Source organism: Phoenix dactylifera, chromosome 6, assembly GCF_051530095.1.
Source record: "Phoenix dactylifera cultivar Ajwa chromosome 6, Ajwa_hap1_PhDact_Kaust_v1.1, whole genome shotgun sequence".
Lineage (NCBI taxonomy): Eukaryota > Viridiplantae > Streptophyta > Magnoliopsida > Arecales > Arecaceae > Phoenix > Phoenix dactylifera.
The window spans coordinates 6,452,769-6,463,329 of record NC_143195.1 but is presented as its reverse complement, the minus strand read 5'-3'; positions in this window follow the sequence as shown (position 1 = coordinate 6,463,329).

Genomic DNA, 10,561 nt, shown 5'->3' with positions numbered 1-10,561 from the left:
CATTCGGATCCTTGTAGTGCGGATTGGCTACGGTAGGTTCATTTTAGAATAGGGTTGTATCTAGATGGGATCTATCGACCTTATAGATTAGGAGTGATCCTATGTGATTTATTAGACTGAGTTCAATAAATTTTTGACCAGGTATTGTGAAAAAAGAGTTCTCCATATCTTGAACTGAAAGTCGTATAAATTTAACATATGACGGACGATGGAGTTTGACGAGATATCCATAACCTCCGTCACGTCGGGATCCATGATAGAGGGACTGTATCATACGCTAACTGCACCTAAAGATTCAGACATTCCATTCTGTTGGGTTGCCACCATATACTGCTAGGTGTCACTAGTGGATTGTGAGACTCGAAGGCATTCACTTGGTGATCAGTGAACCCTGAGAGTAGAACTGAAATCGTTTCAGTCAACTGAAAGGAGTTTCAGTGATATTGAGATAGAGATCTTAATATGTCTCACTACCAGTCAGAATAGAACCTACGGGGTCATACACATAGAGAATTTAATTAGTCAGATTATCATAATTGTGATTTGGAATCACAATAGAAATCAATCATCAATATGATTGGTGATTGAATTAACCCACTAAGTGTTAGTAAGTTAATGGAAGAAGAATTAAGTGGAATTGATTGCAATTGGATTGCAATTGGGCTGATTTAATGAGCCAAGTCAAATTGGGTTCGACCCAAATTGATTTGGGTTCATGATTGGTTCAATTTGATTAAACCAAGATTTGTGCGGATTTTAAAGACCACATGTCGTCGTAGCATGAATATGACTTAAGTCATGTTCATACTATGCAGACTTTAAAGTCCACATGGCGTCGTAGGATGCATGCTCCCAAATCAATTAATTTTCCTAATGAGATTAGAAAATTAATCAATTGATTAAATGGACGCATATCATGCATCTATGAGCACAAGAATTGGACACTAGGCATTAATCCAAGAGTAGGTTATAGTCCCATACTCCTAATAAGATTAGGAGAAGCCTTAAACCCAATCTATAAAAAGTTAGCAAGGAAGACATTATGAATTAATTCTCTCCTCTTCCTCTCTACGCCTCCCTTTCTCTTTTCTTCTTCCTTCCCACGGCAGCAAGAGGCTTCCCTTCTTCTTTCCACGGCAGTAAGGGAGATCAAGTTCATCTTCTTCCAAGTGTTGGAAAGAAAGAAAGAAGAACCTAGGAAGAGATCAATTCGCCCAAGGAAAGAAGGAGTTCTTTCCTCCACGCCCAAGCCCATTCTTCCTCCTTCTCCACGGCAGCAAGGGGGTCCTCTGCATTCTCTTCTTCCACGGCATCAAGGCAAGGAAGATCCATGCGCAAAGGTTTTTCCTTTCTCTTCCTCCGTTGCGAGTAATATCAAAGAAGAAAGGGTTCTTCTTCAAAGAGGTATGTTGCAGATTTTTTCCAATCTATTTGATAGTCATGAGAGGTCTTTGCAAGGAGCTAGCACTCCGGTAAGACCCTATCTCAAATGATTAGATCCTCGTGTGGATACCTGTAGAGGCCGGACACATGTACGGCTTAACCAGAAACCTAGAAAGATCATCAGGCTGCGGTGTTCTACACCTGCGAAATTTTTGAAGATGAGATCTTCAAATTAATAACTTCTAATTTTTGTTTCAGTTTTATGAATCTTAATCAACCCTCCTCAGATCCTAATCTTTCCTCCCTAATGAGTTCAAAGATCTTCTGGATTTGGATCCAGAAAAATTTTTGAATTCTACAATTCGAGGCGCGTTCATTTGATGAACGACGTCCTGTTCGAATTCTGCTGCGAACGTCGCATCGAACGGGGCGTAACTCAGCAGATAGAAGTAGCAAAATAGATATGGAGCTTAATGATAAGATCACTAGGGACTCTGATGTAAGTGGTATCAAAATTTTGGTTTATGATTGCTAAGGGATGTACCAGAAGTGATCTATAGGACATGGCTTTCAATGGACAATTTTTGTCTTAGGTTATAATTTGCAGGGTTTGACAAAATTTGGGATCTTATTGATTTAGAAATTATTTAGCAAACTCAATAATTCAGTGGGTTTTTATCAGAGTTGCATAGCGAAAGTATGGTGGGTTAAGTTATTTTAAATTTGTTCTAAAATATTGACTCTAAGTTGGAGAGTGTTTTGGTGGACTTTGGTTTGGATTTGTTTTTCAATTATAAAGACTACTTAAGAACTCGAGGATGAGATAAAGATTGAGTATTTTCAACTTTTTGAAGCCTTAAGTATGTTAATTTCGAGAATGATTTTTTTTAGGGGAGAGAATATAAGAACCAATATTTTTTTAAAAGAGTTGGGCTTGAGCGAGTCACTGGCCACGTCACGTGCTTTGCATGTGTGGTAAGGAGGAAGACACTCGATAGGAGTCTTCCTCTTCTTCGTTTCTAACGGACGTCAGGAACCCTAGGGACGCCAGATTTAAGCAAAGCTTTAGGGCTTCTCTATACAAGAATGACGTCCTTTTCTGCTTAGGCATCCCACTTTCGAAGCCATCCTCCATCGCCGCCGATTTTGAGAGACTTTTTTTGGGCTTTCTGCGAAGGATCTCTTAGGATTTTGCTGTCAATCTTGCCATTATAGGTCACTCAAGACAAGGTATGGTTATCAAACCTTCTTTCTTATCTTTTTCGGTCTTTAGGCTACTGTTTGCACCTTAAATCTGACTAACAAGTTGCTAGATTAAGGATAAATAGAGTCATAGACAGAATCTCCCCTTTTTCATGTTGTTTTTTTGATTTTGGCCGACCTCCATCGGTTGTGGCTCGCCATCATCGGCCTGCCACCAGACGCCATCATCACCGGTGAGCTGCCACCTGAGGCAGCCTTCCTTTGTTTCAGGAAGAAGAGAGAGCCTCACGGTTCTTGCTTCTTTTTCTCTTATTTTTTCTATCTCTTCTTTCATCCTCTTTTCTCTTTGTATCTTGATATTTTCTCTCTCTAGTTTTTTCAAAAAAGTTTTGGGTGAAAGAGATTTAGTCGGTAGTCCTAGGTCATTACGTGATGGTAGGACCCTTTAGTGGACTAATAGAGGGTTTTGGATTGTCGGTTACCTCGAATGATTTCTAATGTTAATTTAGTTTTGTAGTGGACTAATGATTTCTGAGCAAGAGGATATTGAGCAAGGTTTTGCATACCTCGATTTGTAGATTGCGGGATAGATAGGTGACTAGTTTGTCTGAAATTTTGGCATAGAGGTAAGAACCCTTGTACACTTGCATGCATGTTTATAGATATTTTATTCATATATATATATGTGATATGCTAACGATCAAGATAAGTAAGATATAAGAATTCTTTCATGATGGTTTTTATATTAAATTATATTTTGATCATGTATGCTTGTGATTGATAGTATGATGGGAGCATATAACTTACATTTTTATAATCGAACTAATGAACATAGTGCTTTGGACTAATCATGTTATATAGGTTCCTCCATCATGGGCGGGAATCACGACACTTATTGATTGCCCTATTATGAGCAGAAAATATAATACCTATCAATTGCCCCATTATGGACAGAAAATATGACCGTGGTTAGTCTAAAGCTAGAAATAAAAGAAATTGATATATGGATGTTGAATTGAGTGAAAAAGGACTCTGGGCTGACTCGTTATCATTAATTGTTATGTCATAGGTTAAAAATATGGTACTATTGATTGTCTGTCATAGGCGAAAAATGTGATACCTATTGATTGCCTCATCACGGATGAAAAACATGATCAAGATTTGGCCTAAAGTTGAAACGATAATTGATCTTGGATTCGGATCAGGTTAAAAAAGAGCAGAATGAAAATCTTCTTAAAAACACTATTACGGATATATGAGATATCGTAGGATATATCATCTTGAGTGGATGGAGTTTTATTGATATTTGATGTGCATATGTACATTATTTATTCGAGCATTGTTGATAGTCGGTATGTGATTTTATGATGTGTGTAACGATTTCTTGCTATTTTCAAACTTATATTATTGTGTTGGTGTGGATGTGTGGAGATTCTTACTGGGTTGTTAAGCTCACACCATCTTTTTTCTTTTTTCTTTTAGAGTCATAGGATGCTTGGTACTTGGCTGTGACTGGGATCACAGTTGAAATGATGAATAGATAGACCATCACTGGTACTAGTCGGATGATTAAACTTTGTAATTATATAAATTTTATTATTTGTTATGAATTGAGATCCTTATTGTTCAATGATATTGAGATTGTAATATATTTCATGCTTTGTATATTCTCTAGGGCCTTGCCCTTGGGAGTATGCGGTCGGGTCATGTGGAAGACCATGGTGTTGGATTTAGGGCGTGACAACAGTAGTTGGGGGTTCCCATCTCTAGTAAGAGACCATCTTTAGTTGATTACATGGGCTTAATATAGTAGTTCTTGGATAGGTTGGAGGATTGGAAGTAGAAGGCACTTTCTATGATGAGCAGGGTCACACTTATTAAGTCAGGTCTATTAACTTTTTCTTGCAAATTTAATGTCAATTTAATTATTCCAAGGGGTATACTTCTGAAATTGGAGAGTATTATCAAGAATTTTTTATTCAGCTCAATTGATAATCCAAAAAGGTGCATTTGATTCTCAGGAATCGTGTATGTGGGCCTATTCGGGATGGAGGCTCGAGATTTTCTTCTTTGGTGGCGAGAGATGAGGCATGGATGGCTAAACATGCAATGAGGTTTCTTGTAGATGGGGATGGTTTCAAGAGCTCTACTATACGGGCAAAATATGGTACCTCGGCTATTATGTCTATTCCAACATATACTCCATGCAGTTCTCCATCATGGATGAAGATTTGCTCTTATGTTCTACTTATATTTGCTAATCTTAATGGACTACTGATGATGGTGCATCCATTGATGTGATTCATGATCCATGATTATCATCCACACCCCTAGCTTGAATGTAGAGTTGGGCAACGGGCCGTGCCGGGCCGGTCCGGCCCAGGCCCACCGGGCCCGAGGTCTAAACGGGTCGTGCCTGGCCCGGCCCGTTCAGCACGGAACGGCAGCCCGGCCCGGCCCGGCCCCAGGCCCGTCTATTGACGGGCCGGGCCGGGCACGGCACGAGACGGGCCGTGCCTGGCACGGCCCGCAACGGGCGCAAACGGGCCGTGCCTGGCATGGCCCGTCTGGTGAGGGGAGGAGAAAAATAGCCGTTTCCAACGGCTATTTTGGGAAAATTCCTATTTTACCCCTCCTAACAGTCCAAAAACGGCTAAATTGAGGGGTATTTTGGGAAAAAAAATTTTTTGGGCTTCTATAAATAGCCCTTTCCTCCCTCATTCTCACCACACCAAACCAACTATTCTCTCCTTCTCTACTACTATTATTTCTCTCTTCTAAAGTGCTCTTCTAGCAATTTAATTTTTAGTTTGCATTTAGCAAGTGTTCAAGTGCTACACAAGAGGAGGTTCCTGTTGAGAAAAGAAGGTCACTCCTGTTGAGAGCACAAGAGGAAGCTCAGAATCTCGGCTCTGCCTCTGCTCTCCGACCCTCTACTCAATTCCTCCTTGTGGTTAGTTTTTATTTTTTGAATTCATCAATTTAGATATGTCATCTTTTGAGGAAAGTCAGTTTGGCATTCCTCCTGTTTCTGAGGGAGAAGAAACTAATCCCCAATCCCATGTTCCTAGTTCCTCTAGAACTAGTGAACTGAGTGAAGATCAAACCTCTTCTCGTAAGAGGACTAATGCTGTATGGAATGAATTTGATAGAGTTATGGTTGATGGAGTCTGGAAAGCTAAATGTAAAAAATGTGCCAAACTTTATAGTTGTAGTAGTAGTGGGGGAACAGGGCATTTAAAAAGACATCAAGAGAGTCATAGGATGCATGATTCTCATGCTCAAACTCAAAGTACCCTTAATATACAAGGGGGATTACTTGTAGGTAATTTTGCATATAATCATTAAAATCAAAGAAAAGCACTTGTAAAATGGATAGTTAAGGATGAATTACCTTTTAGTTTATGTGAATCTTTTAATTTTGAAGAATATGTTCAATTAAACCTACAACCTGCTTACAAAAGAACTAGTAGGCGTACATTTAGAAGAGTAGCTATGACTAACTTTTTAGCAATGAAACAAAGTTTATTTGAAACACTTTCTACTTTAAATGTAAAAATTTCATTAACTTCTGATATTTGGTCAGCATCTGTAGGTAGTAATTGTTTTATTGCCATTACTGCTCATTATATTGATAATGATTGGCAATTAAATAAACGTATTCTTGCTTTTCGTGCTTTTGATTTTCCACATTCTGGGCAACAAATTTCAAATATCATTTATCAAACTTTATGTTCATATAATATTAATGATAAAATTATGTCTATTACTTTTGATAATGCATCTAATAATAATTCTACTGTTGCATTATTAAAAGACTCATTGCATCCCATGTTAGATGGAAATTTATTGCATATTAGATGTGCATGTCATATCTTAAATCTTTCTGTTCAAGCTGGCATGGGCATGATTCAAGATGTGATTGGTAAAATTAGAAATGCAGTTTCTTTTATTCATGCTTCAAGATCAAGACTTCAAGAATTTAAGGAACTATATATAAATCATGGTAAATGTTTTAAAAAATTTAAACTTGATGTAATTACTCGTTGGAACTCAACATATAGCATGATACATGATGCATACCCATATAAAAACTTATTAAGTGCATATATTAATGATCGTGGATTAGGCTTTACATTGACTGAAACTGATTGGAATAAAGAAAAAATTTTGGAAGATTTTTTGCTTAGTTTTTATAATGCTACCAATGTTCTTTCTGGTATTTATTATCCAACTTCATGTTCATTTTTACAACAAGCATATATAATTAGTCAAAAATTTGCAGAACATAGATATGATGATGTTTTAATGCCTATTATTGACCTAATGGAATCTAAATGGAATGAGTATTGGGACAAGATATGTCCTATGCATAACTTAGCTGCTGTATTTGATCCTAGAGTTAAATTGAATGGCGTGCTAATTTTACTTGATGCATACTGTGAAAATATGATTAAAGATCCTGAACTTGCTAAAAATGAGGTAAAATAACTTCTTTATGATATTTATGCTATATATGATGAAAAAATTCGTGGATCTAGAACACAAATACAAACCTCTATTTCTTCTTCTAGTAGTTCTCGTTCGTCATCTATTTTTTCATTCATTGTACAGAGAAGACACACACATGCTTCAAGTTTATCTTCATCTTCTTCATCTTTAAGTAGTGAACTAGAATTTTATTTACGAAATGATCTTCAGTCTGCATATGATGAAAATGAAATAGAGAATCTAGATGTATTATCTTGGTGGAAGAGTGTTAGAAATCAATATCCTGTTATGTCTGCAATTGCACGCGATATTTTAGCTGTGCCGATGTCCACGGTAACATCGGAATCCGCTTTTAGTGCAGGTCGGCGTGTTCTTGACGAAAAGAGAAGTAGGATGACGGGCGAAACGGTGGAGATGCTTCTCTGCTTCAAAGATTGGTTGGATGCTGAGGCAAGACTTCAAGATAAAGGTGGACATAATACAACATCCTCTAATGATGATGATACAAACACTACTGAAGACTGAAGAGTGAATACTGATTCACTAAATCACTGATGATTAGTAAGATTTCTTAATTTTTTATAATTGTACATTTTTATTGTATTCTGGAGGTCAGACCAAGGTCCAAACCTCGGCCCTTTCTTATTGTATTCTGGAGGTCAGACCAAGGTCCAAACCTCCCTTCATGTACCATTTTGATTTAAATTAATAAACTGGTAGGGGTCTATGCCAAACCCCCCACCATTAAGGTGGCTTTATATTCATAAATCCTTAGTTTTTAATATTTATTAATTTATTAAAAAAATTTATGAAGCATTAATTTTTATCGGGCCGGGCCGGGCCCAGGCCCGGACCGTGCCAGGCCCGCGGGCCAGCCCGGCCCAGGCCCTTATGGGCCGTGCCGGGCTAGCCCGCGGGCCGTGCCGTGCTTGGCCCCCGGGCCTAGAGCGGGCCGTGCCGGCCCAGGCCCGAAGCGGGCCGTGCCGGGCCCGGCCCGCGGGCCAGTAACCTGTGACCCAGCACGGCCCCCTTAAATGGGCCGTGCCAGGCACGGCCCGGCACTGTAGCTATCGGGCCGTGCCAGGCACGACCCGCTTCGTGCCGGGCCGTGCCGGGCCGTGGGCGGCCCGGACACGGCCCGGCCCAGTGCCCAACTCTACTAGAATGTCTGCTCCTATTGTTACCAATTTGCTACAAGGCCTTATGGTCAAGAATCTCTTGCTAATTATAGAAAGGGAATAGAATCAATCACTTGTCTCCCTGCTCTTTGCAAAGGAATTATTTGATAAGGTACTCTCTATCTTAGTTCCTGGTGGTGATAGTGTTGATAGGTTAGGTTAGGGTCTATTTGCTAGTTTGACGATCAGAGCATCAGATCTTTATAAACTCTTTTTATCTAAACCTCAACCAAATTGTCAAATTGACTAGGTGTCCATCCTAGAGTTCCTCTATTTATGTCCAAGGCTCCCCTGTCGAGCTATCTTACATCAGTGTGTTTTTCACATACCAAGTCATTGTGACTTATGCCTGGATGTTGATGAGTCGACAGTTCATGTTATTCTGCAATTCAGATTGGCATCTCAAGTTCCCCACTCTGTAATTCATCTACCATCTCTTTTTTATCCCTTGATGACTTCCTACAGGTTATTAGGGAGGGATCTTCCTGTGATGATGGAAGATCTGAAGTAGTTTTGGTATATTACATTGCTTATTATATTTGGTTAGCCAGGAATGATCGTATTTTTTAGGGTATGAGGCTGACCCCAAGAGTGATTATCATTAAAGCATCCACCGGTAACATATGGCTCTCTCTATGCAGTTTTGGCTTCCATGTAGGCAATATACTTTTCTTGGAAGCCACCATATCTGGCTTCTTCAAGGTTAATCTTGATGGTAATATTCAGATGCTTTTTGTGGATCTGCCTTTGTTATAAAGAGTGCTAAGTGGAGCTTTATGAGCCATGGGAGGTATCAGAATTTTTGACATTACAGTCCTAATCCCCGAATTAAGTGTATCTTGGGAGGGGCTGGCTTTTGCTGCACAGACATTAAAGGCCTCCTATATTTATCTAGCAATATAGGAGGCCATGATTGCACCAATGACCCCATGCATTCGGAACCGCGATGGACAATACTTTAGGTTGTCTAGCAATATCTTCTTAAAATTAGGAGTGCAAGCAATCCGGAAAAATTTGGCAAGTCATGAGTCAACCGAGTTAAATAAATTATGAAGTCAAAAATCAAATTTAATTCAGGTAGCATGAAGAAATGAACAATTGACTTTGGACCATTAACCTCCGATTTTGGACCTATCTGTGGTCATGATTTGACTCATTTCATTTCCCAACCTACCTTGCCATGCTAAACTTCAAATGAACTTTTTCTCAATACTTGATGCCACGTACTTTGAGCCATCTTGACTAATGACCCAGTACTAAGATTTTAACTTGTCTTAACCAAGTCACAAATAGACCCATTGAGTGTTCTGAACTCGTACTTTAATTTCCACGTCTAGATCGTACTCCCAAGTTTAGACAAAAACTTATATTGTTTTTGTCATTTGAACTAATACCCAATCATGGAAATCTCCATTAGCCATCCATTAGACCTCTTTAAAATTGATGCACATGTCAAAGTTCCTTATCATTATGGGAAGCCAGTCGTTTTGAAGTCTAAAGTTGATGCGTGTATTAGTGAAATTATTTGATAAAAATTGATGTACCTTAGAACCAGCCATAGCTCGTAAAAAGGGTCGGCCAACTAAAGCTCGCCGTGAAGCCTCTGAATCGACAACCAAAAGTCTACCATTTGGCAAGCCTAAAAGTGCATGGGTGACTTTTTAAATTTCAAAAATGGCTAGCGACACATTGATTTTGATCTTGAGCGATTTCCACAATCACATGAGCAAGATGAGCGGGGCATGATATGTATGCGAAATACCTGCACCTAATTCTTGGAGTATGCAGAGGCCTGCCAATCACAGCTGACCTATGTGTCCAAATTCTTGGGTGACAGGCGCTTGCTTTCGCCTATACAATTCACTCTCGATGATCTTTCAAATAAGTGCTTTGGTGTCTTAACAGATTATCATGCTGTCACCCACGAAGAATCTTCTCTGTTCTCTGGCTATATCGTCCTGACTCAAGCATGGGAGGATCTCCTGCTGGATACACATTGGCAAAAGCTTCTTCATCTTTGCTATTTGAGGTTGGAGAATGGTCGCAAACCAGAACGCCGGACACAACCGTCCATTCCAAACCACAGCTTCCTATGATACGAGCAGGTCATTGTCGAGCTCTCTATCATCCTCCTGCTCGGCATCTGGGTCAATCCGGTCCTCAGCATTGGTGAATTTCTTGTATTTCACTGTTTGGAGAAGAGATTTTCTGACATGAAATATAGTTCATAAACGCACGTCATTCTGAGAATGACTACAAGCATAAGCACAAGATCAAAGTATGGATGAGGAAATATATGGAATCAA